Source organism: Ornithorhynchus anatinus, chromosome 21, assembly GCF_004115215.2.
Source record: "Ornithorhynchus anatinus isolate Pmale09 chromosome 21, mOrnAna1.pri.v4, whole genome shotgun sequence".
In the NCBI taxonomy this organism is placed as follows: Eukaryota; Metazoa; Chordata; class Mammalia; order Monotremata; family Ornithorhynchidae; genus Ornithorhynchus; species Ornithorhynchus anatinus.
In genome coordinates this window covers 10,070,381-10,088,338 of record NC_041748.1, presented here as the reverse complement: position 1 = coordinate 10,088,338, position 17,958 = coordinate 10,070,381, and the positions used below count along the sequence as shown (strand labels likewise).

The window sequence follows — 17,958 nt, the reverse complement described above, 5'->3', positions numbered from 1 at the left end:
GAAAAGAAATGCCAAATGGGCTCTTTTGAAATTTCACATGTTCTGGTTCTATTCAGTAGCAATACAGAAAAAGAAGATATTTACCCTGCTTCGAGCACATTCCCCGACCTCCTACCCTCACCATGTGCATGTGCAGGTTTCCCATGTATGAGCCAGTTTTATATTGCAAAGTAAGAAAGTTAGTGGATTTGTTTTTCCCCACTGGGTCACATTCCTGGGCATTGAAACTCTTTCTGGCACGAAATGCCATATGGGCTCTTCTTGAAATTTCAAAAGTTCAGGCCCTTGTACCATAGCAATGGAGTAACAGAAGGTATCAACACTGAATCTTGCCCTGCAATACATGTCCCATCAGGAGTCTAGGCTTCGGTGTGTGCCATTTTACTTCTCTACTGCTCAGTCAGAAAAGTTAGTAAATGTGGTTTTCTCTCAATTCTGTCAAAGTCACTTGCGTTGAAAACCATCTGGCCTGAAATGAGGACAATGTCGCCTTGTCTAGAAATTTAAAATACTCAATTCCTCATGAAATAGTAATACAGTAACAGAACGTATTTATCCTGCTCCTTGTCCCGCTGTGTACAGCTCATCAAAATTCTCATCTTCTGTATGTGCCATTTTCTTTCTATCCTGCTAGTTAAGGAGGAGTGTGAAAGTGTTTCCTTCTCAATTGGGTAAAGAGAAACTTTGCATTGGGACCACTAGGGCACCAAATTGTAAATGTGAGTTTCCTGAAATTTAAACAGTTTAGTTCCATGTAAAATGCAATGTAAAATAATAAAGAAAATAGTAAAATAGTAATACAGAAACCGAAGACATCTTGCATTGTAGTAGGCTGGCCATCAGAGCCTAGTGTTCTGCCTGTATTATTTTTCTTCTATCCTGTAAAGTAGGCAAGTTAAATAAAATAGTAGATTGAATGTGTGTTTCAAAATCCTTTTGAAGTCACATGGGTTGAAACCCTCCTGGCACGAAAGGCTAAAGGGGAGCCTCATTGAAAATCAACTCTTCAGTTCCATATACAATAGTAATACAGAAACAGAAGCTGTCTACCACTGGTTTGTGCACTGATGCAAAGTCATCAGGAATCTGTATATACCCGCATCCTTCTATCTTGCTAAGTAGGCAGGATAAATACGTAAGTTGACTGATTGAGTGTTGCTCTCATTCCTGTTGAGGCCACTTTTCATTGAAACCTCTATGGCACAATATATCATTAAAAATTTCAAATGTTCAGTTCTAGGTAGAGCAGCACTACTGTAACAGAAAATATACATAAAGATCTCTGCCTCATGATGTTCAGCCCGAAAGGGAAACTAATTCTCACAAGACTTATTATTCTTCTTAGCCTGGTTAAGTGAGAGTGAATGTGCTGAATGACTGTAAATTTTCTCCATTCTGTATAAATCACTTGTGTTGAAACCCTTGTGGCACGAAATGTTATGTGGGAGCTTCATGAAACTTTGAACTGCTCAGTTCCATGTAAAATAGTTTACATAGGAAGGACGCTTATAGTGATCCTTGAATTTTAGTATACAGCTTATCAGTTTTCCATGTACTATTTTTCTCTTATCTATGAAGATAAATACGAAGGATAGTGGAATGTATATTTCTGCCAGTCTTATCAAAGGGTACAATACCACGTGGCATGAAATGACAGGAGCACTTTCTAATTTCAAAAGTTTAGTTTGATTTATAACAGCAATTCAGTCACAGAAGATAACTATTCGGATCCTCGCCCTGCAGAGTGCAACCCATCATGAGTCTAGTTATCTGCATAAGAGCTTTTTCCTCTAGCCTGATAAGTAAGAGTGAATGTGCATTTTCTCCATTCTGTAAGACTCAGTTGGGTTGAAGCCTCTCTGGTATGAAATGCTATATGGGAGCTTCATGAAGTTTCAACTGTTTGGTTTCATCTAAAATAGTTCAAATAACAGAATAACAGAAGATGCAGTGTAGTGTGCACCGCATCAGGAGTCCAGTCTCTCCTCTGTGTGTTCTATCCTGCTACATAAACATGATAAATAAGAAAGTTCTTAGAGTGTGTATTTTAAGGGTTCAAACCCTTATTGCACAATGCTTCTTTCAAATTCCAAAGTTCACTTTCATATTCAGTCACAGAAAATATCAACACAGATCCTTGCCGTGCAGAGCATCAGGAGTCAAGCCATCTGCATATGGGATTTTTCTTCTAGCCTGGTGAATAAAGGTGAATGTGGGTTCTCTCCATTCTGTGAGACTCACTTGGGTTGAAACAGCTCTGGCATGAAATGTAATGTGGGAGTTTCCTGAAACCTAAACTGTTCAGTTCCATCTAAAATAATTTAAATGAAAGATGCCTACAGAAATCCTTGAACTGTAGCATGCAACCCACCAGGAGTCCAGTGCTGTGTCTGTGTCGTTTTTCTTCTACCTTGCTACATAAGCACGTTGAAATTCAAAGGTTATCAGACTGTGTATTTCAATCTTATCAAAGATTTTAAACCCGTATGGCAAGAAATGGTATAAGAACTATTTCAAATTTCCAAGATTCAGTTTCATGTCCAACTGCAATACAATCACAGAAGACATCTCAACTAGTCCTCGCCCGGCAGGATACAGCTTTTCATCTATTCATCTGCATAAGTGTTTTTTTTCTAGCATGATAAGTAAGAGTGAATGTATATTTTATCTATTCTGTAAGACTCGCTTGGGTTGAATTGTCTCTTGCACGAAAAGCTATTTGAAAGCTTCATGAAACTTCTACTGTTCAGTTCCAGGTTTCCATATACTTTACGAAGAAACAGGAGATGCTTCCAATGAACCTTGAACTGTCCAGGGCTTGTACTATTTTCTTCTATCTTGCTACATAATTATGATAAATAAGAATTTAAATTAAAATGTGTATTTCTCTCAACCTTATCAAAGCGTTCAAGCCCGTATACACGAAATGCCATATGAACTCTTCTTTCAAATTTCAAAGTTCCATTTCCTGAAGAACAGCAATTCAGTCACAGAATATAGCACACAAAGCATTCGAAGTATAGTCATCTGTGTAGGCTGATAAGAAAGAGTGAGTATGGGTTTTCTGCATTTTGTAAAAGTCATTTGCCTAGAAATCTCTCTGGTACGAAACGCTCTATGGGAGTACAGTGTTTTCCATGTACCATTTTTCTTCTACCCTGCTACATAAGCACATTAAATATGAAGGACAGTCGAATTTGTATTTCTCTCAAGCTTATCAAAACGTTCAAACCCATATGGTATGAAATGAAATATGAACTCTTCTTTCTAATTTCAAAAGTTCAGTTTCATGTACAACAGCAATTCAGTCACAGAAAATATTTACCTGGATCCTCACTCTGTAGGTTACAGCCCACAAGGAGTCTAGTTCTCTGCTTAAGAGTTTATCTAGGCTGATAAGTAAAAGTGAATAAGTGTTTTGTCCATTATATAAGACTCACTTGGGTTGAAACCTCTCTGTTATGAAATGCTATTCGGGAGCTTCATGAAACTTCAATGGTTCAGGTCCTTTGAAAATAGTTGGAGCAACAGAATAACAGAAAATACCTACAGTGCACTGTTGTCTGCAGCCCATTAGGAGTCCGGTGTACCATTTTTCTTCTATCCTGCTACATAAGCATGATAAATAAGAAGGTTCTTAGAGTGCATAAGTAATATTTGAAAACAAATATCAAAAGTTCAGTTTTACATACAACAGCAGTACAGTCACAGAAGAGATCTACATGGATCCCTGTTCTGCTGTACACAGCTAAATAAGAAACAAGTCTTCAGTATGAGTCATTTGTCTTCTAGCTTTCTTAGTTGAAGTGAATGTGAAATCTGCTGGTACATTTTTTCCATTTTGCAAGTCACTTGTGCTACATTCCCGCTGGCATGAAATGTTAAAGGGGAGCTTCATAAAATTTCAGCAGATCAATTCCACGTAAAGTATGTATTGCATAAATATATATGTAAATCATTCATATGTTACATATATGCCATGTAATACAGAAAGAGAAAATCAAATGATCCTGGCACTGCAATGTATACTCTATGCTGAGACTAGTGTTCTGTGAGTGCCATTTTTCTTCTATCCTGCTAAGTAAAGGTAATAAAATGTTGATTGACTGTGTGTTTCATTCAATTTTGTCCAAGCCACTTGCATCGAAAGAAACCCGTTTGTCATGAAAAGATATAGGAAAACTTCTTTAAATGCAAAATACTCAGTTCCATGTGCAGTCACAGAAGATATCTATGCTGACTTTTCACTGATTGATTGAAAGTGCCTTTCTCTCGATCTTATTAGAGCCACTTGTGTTGAAAGCCATATGGCATGAAATGCCATATAAACTCGGCTTGAAACTACAAGCATTCAGTTTCAGGTGCAACAGGAATACAATCACGCAAGATCTCTACATTAGTTCTTACTCTGAAGGGTACAAGCAACCATGTTTCTAGTCATCTGCATAAGTGTTTTTCTCCTAGTTTACTGAGTAAACTGCTGACTGGACTGTGCCTTTTCTCCAGTCAGTTAAATCCTCTTATGGCGCAACCACTCAGCCACTAAATGCTTTATGGAATCTTCATTAAACCTCAAATGATCTGATCTACATAGAAGCAGGAGATTCCTACGCTGATCCTTGCACCATAGTATGCATCCATTCAGGAGTCTAGTATTGTGCATTTACCATTTTTCATCTATCTTGCTAAATAGGCAAGTAAAATAGGAGTTGATTGAATGTGCTTTTGTCTCAATGCCGTCAAAACCATTTACCCCATGGCACATAATACCATATACCCTCTTGCAAATTTTAAATTCCTAGCTTTTATACATTAGCAAAATAGCCACAGAAGAATTTTACATTGATTCTTTCCCCACAGTGCCCTTTCTTCGCATGTCATTTTTTTCTAATCTGCTGAGAGTGATTGAGCCATCTGACTGTGACTTATTGCCATTCTGTCAAAGTCACTTGCGTTGACACCCTTTTGACATGAAATGCTAAAGGGGAGCTTCACTAAATTTCATGCATTCAGTTCCGTGTAAAATAATACCGAAAGAGAAGATGTTTACCATGATCCTTGCTTTAACCCACCAGGAGACTAGTAGTCTACATGTACCAATTTTCTTCTAGCCTGCTAAATAGGCAAGTTATATAAGAAAATGGATTTGAATGTTTGTCACTCTCAATCTTGGCAGGGCCACTTGCATTGCAGCCTTGATGGCACTAAATGCTATATGAACTGTTCTTGAGATTTCAAATGTTCAGGTCCATGTACAAAAGCATTACTATCAGAGAGGTTATCTCCATAGACCCTTGCCTTGCAGTGTACAACACAAGAAGTGTTGCATGAGTCATTTTCCACCCAGTCTTTTATTTAAGAGTGAATGTGTTGAGTGAATGTGGGTTTTTCCATAATCTGTAAAAGTCACTTACCTTGACAACCCCCTGGTGCGAAAAGCTCTGTGGGACCTTCATGAAATCTCAACTCTTCTCTTCCCTGTAATTAGACAGTAACAGAAGATGCCTACACTGATTTATTTTGTGCAATACAGAGACTCTGAGGAATCTAGTCTTTGGCATCTACTAGTATTCTTCTATGCTGCTAGGTAAGCAAGTTAAATGAGAAAGTTAATTGAACAAGTATTTCCCTCAAAAGTCATCAGCGTTAAAACACCTCTGGCATGAAATGCTTTATTGGAGGTTCCTGGCACTTTATCTGTTCAGTTCCATCTAAAATAGTTTCAAAAGAAGGGCCTCCTGTGATGCTTGAACTCTATAGTGTGCAGCCCATCGGGAGTCCGGTGTTTGGCCTGTACGATTTTTCTCTTAACCTATTAAGATAAATACGAAAGCTAGTGGACTATGTATTTCTCTCAATCTTATGAAGCGTTCAAACCCATATGGCACGAAATTCCACAGGAAGTCTTCTTTCAAATTTCAAAAATTCAGTTTGAAGTACTATGGCAATTCATTCATAGAAGATATCCCTGCCCTTCCAGGTACAACCTTATCAGGAGTCTAGTAATCTGCATATGTGGTTTGTCTTCTAGCCTGATAAGTGCAAATGTATGCTTTCTTCATTTGGTATGACTAACTTGGTTTGAAACCTCTCTGGCACGAAAGCTGCATGAGAGCTTCATGGAACTTCATCCCTTCAGTTCCATGTAAAATCCTTTACATAGAAACAAAAGATGTCTACAGCGCAGTGTGCAGCCCACTGTTTTGCCTCTTCCATTTTTTTCTACCCTGCTAAATAAGCATGATAAATAAGGAGGTTATTAGAATGTGTATTTCTCTCATTCTTATCAAAGCGTTCAACCGTGTTTGGTACGAAATACCATAGGAAGTCTTCTTTCAGATTTCAAAAGTTCAGTTAAATGTACAACCACAATAGAGTCACAAACCATATCTACATTAGTCCTTGTTCCCTGGGCTCAGCGCAAAAAGAGTCCAGTTTTCTGTATATTTTTCTCCTGGCCTGCTCAGAAGAACTGAAGGTGCGTGGTCTCCATTCTGTAAAAATCTATTGCATTAAAACCCCTCTGTCATGAAATGCTATATGGGGGATACATGGAACTTCAGCTGTTCGGTTCAGTTAAATAGTTAACATAGTAACAGTGGATGCCTACAGTGATCCTTGAACTGTGATGCACAGCCTTTCAGGACTCCAATGTTTTGCACGTACAATTTTTCTTCTAGCCTGCTAGGTAAGTACGATAAATAAGGTTATTAGATAGAAGCTGTATTTCTCTCAATCCTATCAAAGCTTTCAAACCTGTATGGTATGAAATGTCCTAAGAAGTCTACTTTCGAATTTCAAAATTTCAGTTACATTTACATCAGCAATAGAGGATATCTACACTGATCCTTGGTCCGCTGTGCTCAAACCAATGAGTCCTCTTTACTATATGAGTCATTTTTCTTCTAGCTCATGCTTGTGTGTTTTCTCTATTCTGTAAGTCACTTGCTTTGAATTATCTCTAGCACAAAATGCTAAGGAGAAGCTTCACAAAGTTTCAGAGGTACAGTTCCATGTGATATATGTATTACATTTATATATACATGTATTTCTATATGTCTATATATATATTTATATATTACATATATTTCATGTAATACAGAAATAAACGGCAGGGACTGTCTCTATCTGTTGCTGACTTGTTCATCCCAAGTGCTTAGTACAGTGCTCTGCACATAGTGAGCGCTCAATAAATACTATTGAATGAATGAAGATGTCTATCATGATCCTTGCCTTGCAGTGTGAGGTCCATCCTGGGACTAGTAGTCTGCATGTGCCATTTTAATTGTACTTAGGTAATGTTAAGTGAGAAAGTTGATTGAATGTTTCTTTCAGTCTTATTCAAGCCACTTGTGGGAAATCTGTATGGCATGAAATGCCGTGTGGACTCTTTTAAAAATTTGAAATGTTCACTCCCGTGTGTAACTGCAGTACAGTAACAGAAGAACTCTACACTGATCCTTGCCCCCTCAGTGCTCAGCACTAAAGGAGTCAAATCTTCTGTGTGGGTCAATTTTCATCTAGTCTACTACCAGTGAACATATTGAATGACTGGGTTCTTTCTCCATTCAGTACAAGTGACTTTCATGGCCACCCCTCTGATTCGCAAAATGCTATAGTAGGTGCGTCATGAAATTTTCAAAGCTTAAGTCCAGGTAAAAGAGTAATACAGAAATAGAAGGTGCCTGTACTGATCTTTGGACTGCAATATGCAAAGCTTCAGGAGTAAATTGTTCAGTATGTACATTTTTTTCTATCCTGCAAGGTAAGAAGGCAAGGTAAATAAGAAAGTTGATATTGAAAGTGCTTTTCCCATGGACCGTTAGAGCCACTTGTACTGAAAGCCATATTAATTAATTAATTAATTAATTAATTAATTAAGACTTTACTATATATGAAACACTGTTCTAAGCACTTGGAGTGATCAGGGTGTTCCCACGAGGGGCTCACAGTCTTAATCCTCATTTTACAGATTTGGTAATTGAGGCAAAGAGAAGTTAAGTAATTTGCCCAAAGACACAAAGCTGACAAGTGGCAGAGTTGGGATTAGAACACATGACCATAGCACGAAATGCCACAAGAATTCCTCTTAAAATTGCAAACTTTTAGTCTCATGTGTTACGGCAATACAATCTTTTACCCTGCAAAGTACGTTACCATGAGTTTAGTCATCTGAATGCTTTAGTCATTTTTCTCCTAGCATGTTGGGTAAGAGTGACTGAACTGAGTGATTGTGCCTTTTCTCCAGTCAAAGTACCTTAGGTTGAAACCACTTGGTCACGATATGCTCAATGGAACCCTTATATAAAATTGATCCATATAAAATTGTTCATACAGAAACAGGAGTTGCCCTTGCCCTAAAGTATGATCCTTGCCCTACAGTATGCAGCTCACCAGGAGTCTCGTTTCGTGCTTGTACTATTTTTCCTCTATCTTGCTAAGTAGGCAAGTTAAATAGGAAAATTGATTGAATATGTTTTTGTCTCACTCCTGTCAAAACCAAAGTGGCACAAAATGTCATATACACTCCAAGTTTCAAATGCTTAGTTTTTATACACCAGCAAAATAGCCATAGAAGAATTCTACACTGATCCTCTTCCCTCTGTGTTGAGCATGAATCACTTTTTCACATGAATCACTTTGTTCACATGAATCACTTTTCTTCTAATCTCCCAAGAGTGAATGTGCTGTCTGACTGTGAGTTTTCGCCATTCTGTCGAAGTCACTTGCGTTGACACCTCTTTGGCAGGAAATGCTAAAGGGGAGCTTCATGAAATTTCAGACATTCAAGTTCTGTGTAAAACAGTAATACAGAAACAGAAGATGTTTACCATGATCCTTGCACTTCAGTGTTGTAGCCGAACTGGAGACTAGTGTTCTTTCTACATGTACTTCCAGACCGCTAAGTAGGCAAATTTTATAAGGAAATGGATTTGAATTTTTGTTACTCTCAATCCCGGCAGAACCACGTGCATTGCAACCCTGATGGCACGAAATGCTATAGGAACTCTTCTTGAAATTTCAAATGTTCAGTTTCGTGCACAACAGCATTACCATCAGAGAAGAAATCTACAATGATTCTTTCATTCATTCATTCATTCATTCAATAGTATTTATTGAGCTCTTACTATGTGCAGAGCACTGTACTAAGCGCTTGAGATGAACAGGTCGGCAACAGATAGAGACAGTCCCTGCCGTTTGACGGGCTTACAGTCTAATTGGGGGAGATGGACAGACGAGAACAATGGCAATAAATAGAGTCAAGGGGAAGAACATCTCGTAAAAACAATGGCGACTAAATAGAATCGAGGCGATGTACAATTCATTAACAAAATAAATAGGGTAATGGAAATATATACAGTTGAGCGGCGAGTACAGTGCTGTGGGGATGGGAAGGGAGAGGTGGAGGAGCAGAGGGAAAAGGGGAAAAAGAGGGTTTAGCTGCGGAGAGGTAAAGGGGGGGTGGCAGAGGGAGTAGAGGGAGAAGAAGAGCTCAGTCTGGGAAGGCCTCTTGGAGGAGGTGGGTTTTAAGTAGGGTTTTGAAGAGGGGAAGAGAATCAGTTTGGCGGAGGTGAGGAGGGAGGGCGTTCCAGGACCGCGGGAGGACGTGGCCCAGGGGTCGACGGCGGGATAGGCGAGACCGAGGGACGGTGAGGAGGTGGGCGGCAGAGGAGCGGAGCGTGCGGGGTGGGTGGTAGAAAGAGAGAAAGGAGGAGAGGTAGGAAGGGGCAAGGTGATGTAGAGCCTTGAAGCCTAGAGTGAGGAGTTTTTGTTTGGAGCGGAGGTTGATAGGCAACCCCTGGAGTTGTTTAAGAAGGGGAGTTTCATGCCCAGATCATTTCTGCAGGAAGATGAGCCGGGCAGCGGAGTGAAGAATAGACTGGAGCGGGGCGAGAGAGGAAGAAGGGAGGTCAGAGAGAAGGCTGACACAGTAGTCTAGCCGGGATATAATGAGAGCCTGTAGCAGTAAGGTAGCCGTTTGGGTGGAGAGGAAAGGGCGGATCTTGGCGATATTGTAGAGGTGAAACCGGCAGGTCTTGGTAACGGATAGGATGTGTGGGGTGAACGAGAGAGACAAGTCAAGGATGACACCTTGCTTTGCAGTATACAACCCAAGAAGTCTAATCCTCTGCATGAGTCATTTTTCACCTTGTCTTTTAAGTAAGAGTGATGTACTGAGTGAATGTGGGTTTTTCCATAGTGTTTAAAAGTCACTTGCGTTGAAAACCCTCTTGCATGGAAAGGGAGCTTGATGAAATCTCCACTATTTTGTTCCATGTAAAATAGTTACACAGTAACAGAAGGTGCCCACACTGATTCTTGATCTGCACTACAGAGACTCTGAGGAGTTTCTTTTGCATCTACCAGTTTTCTTCTATGCTGCTACATAGGCAAGTTAAATAAGAAAGCTAATTGAACTTGTGTTTCCGCTCAAAAACCACGTGTTGAAACCAGTATGGCATGAAATGCCATATGCTCACTTCTCCAAGTTCTATGTACAATGACAGTGTTTTAAAAAAAAGATATTTATACTAATCCTTGTCCTGCGGTGTTCGGGGTATAAGGAGCCTAGTCCTCGCATGGGTCATTTTTCTTCTAGACTCTTAAGTAAAAGTAAATGTGCTGACTGACTGTGCAATTTCCCCAATCTGTAAAAGTCACTTGCCTTGAAACCCCTTTGGTAAGACATGAGTACTAAAGCAGAGTTTTATGAAACTTCAACTCTTCAGTTCCATGCAAAACAGTAATTCAGAAACAAGAGATGCGTACACTGATCCTTGCACTGCAATGTGCAGCCCATCCGGAGTCTAGTGTTCTGAATGTACCATCTGTCTTCTTCTTTGTTTCATAGCCTCATTAAATAAGAAATGTCAATTGACTGTATGTTTCTGTCATTCTCATTTAAGCTACTTGCATTTGAAACTCTTCTCGAAATTTCATATGTTGAATTCCATGCCAGACAAAACAAACAACATATCTTATCCCAGAGTGTTCATCACAAAAGGAGCCTAGTTCTTCTATGAGTCGTTTTTCTTCTAGCCTGTTATTTCAGAGTGACTGCATTAACAGACTGTGCATCCCCTCCATTTTCTTAAAGTCACTTGCGGTGAAACTCTTCTGGCACCAAATGCTCATTTAAACTTTCACATTACACTTCAAATGTTCCTTTCCAGATGCCTACACTGGAGTGTGTGGAGCCCATCGGGAGTCTAGAATTGTGCATTCTTTTTCTTCCATCTTGCAAAGTAGCCAAGTTAAATAGGAAAGTTAATTTAATGGGCTTTTCCACTCAGTCTTGCCTAAATCACCTGTGTTGAAACCAGTATGGCACGAAACTCTTCTGCAAATTTCAAATGTTCAGTTTTATATGCTACTATATGTAGTAATGTAGTCACAGAAGATATCTACACCGATCCTTTCTCTGCAGTATTCAACACAAGGAGTTTAGGGTTTTCTTCTAGCATGCTTAGAGTGAATGTGTTGAGCAAATGTGTGTTGTCTCCATTCTGTATAAGTCATTGGCTTAGAAACCCCTCCGGCCCAAAAATGCTAACTGGGAGTGCATGTAATTTCAGACGCAGAGTTCAGAGACGCAACATGGCTTAGTGAAAAGAATTCAGACTTGGGAGTCAGAAGAGGTGGGTTCTAATTTTGGCTGCGTCATTCTTCTGCTCTGGGACTTTGGGCAAGCCAAGTCAAACCAAGGAAGCAATCACTTTTCTGTGCCTCAGTTACCTCATCTCTCAAATGGGGATTTAAGACTGTGCGGTCCATCAGGACTTCTGCACTCTTCTGCAAGTGTCATTTTTCTTCTACCTTACTAAATAAAGAAGTTGAGGGAAAGTGTGTTTCCCTCCGTTCTGTAAAAGTCACTTGCATTACAACGCCTTTGGCATGAGATGCCTAATGGGCTCTTCTTGAAATTTCAACTGTTCTGTTCAATGTAGAAGTTATCAACAGTGATCCTTGCCCTGCGATGTACAGCCCTTCAGTGAGTCTAATCTTCGGCATATGCCATTTTTCCTTTCTGCTCATTAAGTAACAAAGTTGAGTAAATGTGTGTTTCTTGCCATCCTAACTTGTGTTGGACTCTTCTAACAGGTGATGCCAAATGGGCTATCTTTGAAATGGCAAATGTTCAGTTCCAGTAAAAATAGTAAGGAAAGCTAGCTACACTGATCGTTGCCCTGCAGTACACACCCGATCCAGGATCTGGTCTTCTGGATATGTCATTTTTCTTGTATCCTACTATTTAGGTAAATTTAGTGAATGTGTGAATTGGTCGAAGTTTGTCATGTTAAACAGTCTTAATAGAGCAACCTTGAGGCCTTAAGAATTTTGCCTCTATCAGGCTCATGGTTTTCTGGTTTAGTTTGTTTTATTTGTATTTTATTCTCTTGAGACCGAAGAAGGTACATGATAAGTGAGAGGCTGTTGTGTTGAGCAGTTTAGACCTTTTTTCAGAACACGTGTTTTGTGTTCCAGTAAGTTTATGCCAATCACCAAGTAAAGACTTTCGTGTGTCAATATATACTCTGCTTACAGAGCGCCATGCTGTTGAAGTCAAAACACCATTTACCACTATCTAGCAAGTCACATGCTTTGAAACATGACTGGCACAAATGCCAATTTAACTTTTTTTGAAATTCAACTCTTTTTGTAATTCCAGATTTGCAACTCCAAGTACAGTAGTATTACAGCCACAGAAGATATCTACATTGATCCTTGCCCTACACTTTGCAGCCCATTAGAGGTCAAGTCTCATGGATAGGGCATTTTTCTTCTATCCTGCTAAGTAAAAAGTTGAGGAAATGTGTGTTTCTCACTTGCATTGAAACCCGTCTGGCATAAAACACCAAATCATCTCTTCTTGACATTTTCAATCCTCAGCTTTATGTATGCTAGCTATTCAGTACCAGCAGATATCTACACAGACCCAGCACTTAGAACAATGTTTGGCACATAGAAAGCACTTAACCAATACAATAATTATTATTATTATCCTTGTCTTGTACATTCCTCCAGACATCTAGAGCTCTGCATTGTGCCATTTTTCGTCTGTCCTGCTAAGTAAGAAAGTTGAGTTAAGTTGTGTTTCTCTCCATTCTGGCAAAGTCACTTACTTGTACTGAAGCACTTATGCCACGAAATGCCAAATGGCTCTTCTTGAAATTTCAAATGTTCACTTCCAGGTAGAAAATAATGCAGTATCAGATGACACCAACACAGAGGCTTGCTTTGCCGAGTGCAGCCATTCTGGAATTGAGTCTTCTGCATGTGCCATTTTTCTTCTGTCCTGCTAAGTAGCCGAGTTGAATAAATGCTTATGTCCATTTTGTTATATTAGCTGCCTAACGCCAACTCTAAGAGTAAGCCCAAATCCTGACCTAATGCTAAGCCTATCCTTAAGCAAAGCCCTAAGCCCAGCCATAGTCCTAGAGTTAACCCTAACCCTAACACTAACCTTCACTTATATCCGAAACACCAACCCTTATCCCCAGACATTGCCTTAAGCCTTTGACTAACCAACACACTGAACCCTAACTTTAAACGTGAACCCTAACCTCTAGGCCTGGGTAAGCCTGGACCTTCCCTTAGCAATAACTTTAAAGTTAGACCAACCCTAACTCTACACTTATTCCTAACCCTTAAGATAACCCTCAAGCCTAACGCTAGATTGCCTCTCTCAGGATCGCACCTGGGGAATTTGCAGTACACTGCCAGTTTCGTCTATGGGAGAGAGAGAAAAGTAGAGGCAATGGCTAGCAATTGGAAGACAATCGGCTACAAGTCAAAACTCACCCATGCTGGGCAGCGGCAGCATGGGAGAGAGTCGAGGGCAGAGACTCAAATTTTACTTAGCTGGAGGAGAAGAAAATTATGGATAAGCATAAGACAACTCTACACTGAGTAATGGCCACAACCTTAGGCTTTACCTTAACCTTAGCCAGAACCCTACATCTACACTCTAGTTTTGAGAGTTTACCTAAATCCTAACCCTAATCCTGGTCTAGCCCTAACTCCAAACTTAATGCTTAGCTCTATCCCTGGACCTAGCCCTAACCCTAAACAACTATCTAACACTAACCATAAACCTAACTCTAATCCTAGCTCTAGCCTTAACCCTATCCCTATCCCTAAGCCCAAACCTCAATTTAATGTTAACATTATTCTTAACCCTAGTTTTAGCCCAATGCTATCCTTACTAAAAGCACTCACTCATCCTTACCGTAACCCTATCCATAATGCCAACCCATACCCTTATGCTACCTCTGACTGTAGCCTTAACCTTTATCCTAACCTGAACTCTATACCTAAAGCTAACCCTGTCACCTACCGTAGCATAGTCACTAGCCTTAAATCTAATCCTAAACTTCATTCTAGCACTAGGCATATCCTTAACCCTTACCTAACCCTAATTTAGCCCTAATCCAATCTTAGCCCTAACCTTAAACCTGAACGTAACCCTAATTCTAACCCTAAGTCTTACTCTATCCCGAATCATAAATTGAACCATAACTCTAACCATAATCCTAACCCTAGCCATAACCCTATCCCTAAAACTGAATTCTGACTTTCACTCTAAACCTAACCTTAGCCCTCAGGTAGCCCTAAATTTGGTTTAAACCCTATCCCCATCGCCAAGCTTAACTTTAGCCCTAACTTTAAACCCTAACCCTCACTCTAACTCTAATCTGACCCCTAAACTAAGCCGCAGCTTTACACCTAGACCTACATGTAACATTAATCCTATACTCAACCCTTACAGGAGTCTTAGACTTACACTGATCTAAACACTAACCCTACAACCAAACTTAAGCCAAACCTAGGGTTAACAGAACCCTAACCTTAAGCCCAACTTTCACTCTAACCCTAACCCTAACTCTGAATCCAGGGCAAGGCCTAACTTTATTGCTAAGACTAGTGCAAACCCTAGCCCCAAACCTAACCTTACTGTTAACCCTAACCCTATGCTTTACCCTTACCAGGGCACTAGTCCTAACCTTAAACCTAACACTACCCCTAACTCTAATCTTAACCCTAACCCTAACCCTAATCCCACCCCTAACCCTAATCCTAATCTTAAACCTAACCCTAAACCTAAACAAAATCTTATATCCTAACCCTAGTCCTAGCCCAATTCCTAATACTAACCCTAGCCCTAGGCCAATGCGTAAACTAGGTATGCTAACCCTAATCTTAACACTAAGTATAACCAGAATCCTAACCTAACCTTAACATTAACCTGAGCCCTGGCCTTATCCCTCAATTTAACACTAGCCCTTACTGTAAGTCCAACAATAACCCTAAGCCTAACCTTAACCTTAGCTCTAACCCTAAAAACTTAACTTTAACCCCAACCTTAGACCCAAAGCCAGGCCTAACACTAACCTTATCCCTAGGCTTAGCTCCAGCCTTACCTATACACTAAAACTCACCATAATCCAAATCCCAACCCTAACCCTATCTTTATACTTAATCCTAAACCAAAACCTTAACCCAATTCTAGCGTAAAGTCTACACCACCCATTACTCTATCCCTATCTCTAGCTCTAACTCTAACCATAACACCAACCCTAGAACTATCTCTAACTTTCACCATAACCTAAACTCCAACCATAACACTACCTTAATAGCAAATCTTGACCCTAGATTTAGCCCTAAAAAAAACATAAACCTTGCCCTAGGTTCATCCTAAAATCTACAAGTAACTAGAACCCTAACCCTAATTCCTACTCTAACCATAACCAAACACTAACACTATCTAACTCTAAACCTAGCCCAATTGCGACCTTTAACCATAACCCAAACCCAAATTCTAACACTATCTCTATGCCTAATCATAAACCTAGCTCTAGGTCGAGACCCAACTGTAAACATAACTCTAGACATGGGCCTAACCTTGGGTCTACAACTAAATCATAATACTAACTCTAACCTTAAACTTAATCCTAGCCCTTACTATAAAAGTAAGCACAATCTTAGACTTGAGGCTAACTTTATCGCTTACCCAAGTAAAGTTTCTAGCTCTGAAGTTACTCCAAACTGTAATAGTAAACCCAAACACCAAACTCAACTAGAAGGCTACCCTAAGGCTAGCTTCAGCCTGCAACTAACCATAATGCTAACCCTAAACCTAACCTGAAACCTATATCTAACCCCAACTTCAAATCTAGTTCTAAACCCAACCCAGGCCTTAACCCTAATGCCAAACTTAACCCCAACACTAACTTTAACTGAGACCCTAGTCCTGACTCTAAAATTAACCCAACACTAAATCCTAATCTTAAACCTAACTCTAACCCTAACCATCAGCATAAATTTAGCTGAAACCCTCATCCTAAACCTAACCTTAATCTCAACTTTAGGCTAAATTCCACCCTTACCCCAACCCTAAACCAAAGCTTAACACTAAGCCAATTTTTAACCCTAGCCCTAGGCCTAAACTTAACCTAAACCCAACCCTAACCCTACCCCTTAACCCAAAACCCATCTATAACCCTAGCCCTAGCCCCATCCCAGGTCTTCGCCTTAACCCTCAACTCCAGCGGAACCATAAACTTAATCTCTACCCTGCCCCAAGCCCAAACCTAAACTTAAATTTCCCTAACACTAACCCCAACCATAAGTTCAATCAGAAGCATATTATTAACCTTAACCCTAATCATAATCCTAAACTTAACCTTAACTGCTAATGCTGTCAAACCTGACCCTAACAGAAAACCAAAGCCTATCCCTAACTCATAGCTCTAGCCTTACACTAACCCAAACCATAACCTAAATTTAGCACTAAACTCTAACCCAAGGACAAACCCTAACCCTAAACCAAAATAATAGCCCTAACCTCAACTTTAACCCTAACTCTAACTCTAAACGTATGCCTAGGTCTAGCACTCACACTAACCTTAACCAAGCAACCCTAACCCTAACACTAACCATCCACATAGTCCTAAACTTAACCATAACCCTCACCTGAACTTTTGCCCTAGGCCTAAACCTACTCTTTACCCTTCTCTAACCCCAACCCAAACCCTGTCTTTAACTCTTCATGAGCCCCAACCTTAACCTCAACCCAAACCATAAATTTTAATTAGAGAAGCAGCGTGGCTCAGTGGAAAGAGCACGGGCTTTGGAGTCAGAGGTCATGAGTTCGAATCCTGGCTCTGCCACTTGTCAGCTGTGTGACTGTGGGCAAGTCTCTTAACTTCTCTGTGCCTCAGTTACCTCATCTGTAAAATGGGGATTAAGACTGTGAGACCCACGTGGGACATCCTGATTCCCCTGTGTCTACCCCAGCGCTTAGAACAGTGCTTGGCACATAGTAAGCGCTTAACAAATACCAACATTTTTATTATTATTATTAATTTAACCCATTCAGGAGACCTAGCCCTAGCCCTTGAGGAGGTGAACACTCAAAAGGGCTTTGAAGAGGGGAAGAGAGTTAGTTTGGCAGATGTGAGGAGGGAGGGCATACCAGGTCAGAGGTAGGACGTGGGTCTTGGGTCGAAGGCAGGACAGACGGGAATGAGACACAGTGAGGAGGTCAGCAGCAGAGGAGCAGAGTGGGCGACCTGGGTTGTAGGAGGAGAGAAAGGAGGTGAAGTAGGAGGGTACAAGGTAATAGAGAACTTTGAAGCCAAAAGTGAGGAGTGTTTGCTTCATGTGAAGGTTCGTAGGCAACCACTGGAGATTTTTGAGCAGGGCCCAACCCTTCTCGTTCCAGGTTTGGGCCCCCCAGGCTTTGCCTTCCAGGCCTCACCCTGAACCATTCTTGTTCAAGTTTTGGCTCTACAGCCTTTGCCTTTCATGCCTGTCCCCGAACCCTTCTCGTTCCAGGCCTGACTCCCCCCACCTTTTCCTTCCAGGCCTGGCCCGAACTCTGCTCGCTCTAGTTTTGCCTCCCAGCATTTGCCTTCCAGGATTGGCCCCAAACTCTTCTCGTTCCAGTTTTGGCAC

General features: G+C 40.5%; 2 long non-coding RNA genes across 2 annotated transcripts; both read right to left on the bottom strand.

Annotated features, from left to right (window-relative positions):
* Window positions 1–2,865: 2,865 nt before the first annotated feature.
* On the bottom strand, window positions 2,866–5,599 carry LOC120639060. The gene is made up of 2 exons (XR_005661234.1): window positions 5,415–5,599; window positions 2,866–3,608 (listed from the first exon to the last, which is right to left on the bottom strand). It is a non-coding gene; the product is annotated as an uncharacterized LOC120639060 (long non-coding RNA).
* Window positions 5,600–12,874: 7,275 nt separating this feature from the next.
* LOC120639068 lies at window positions 12,875–17,510 on the bottom strand. The gene is made up of 2 exons (XR_005661251.1): window positions 17,477–17,510; window positions 12,875–13,300 (listed from the first exon to the last, which is right to left on the bottom strand). It is a non-coding gene; the product is annotated as an uncharacterized LOC120639068 (long non-coding RNA).
* Window positions 17,511–17,958: the final 448 nt, after the last annotated feature.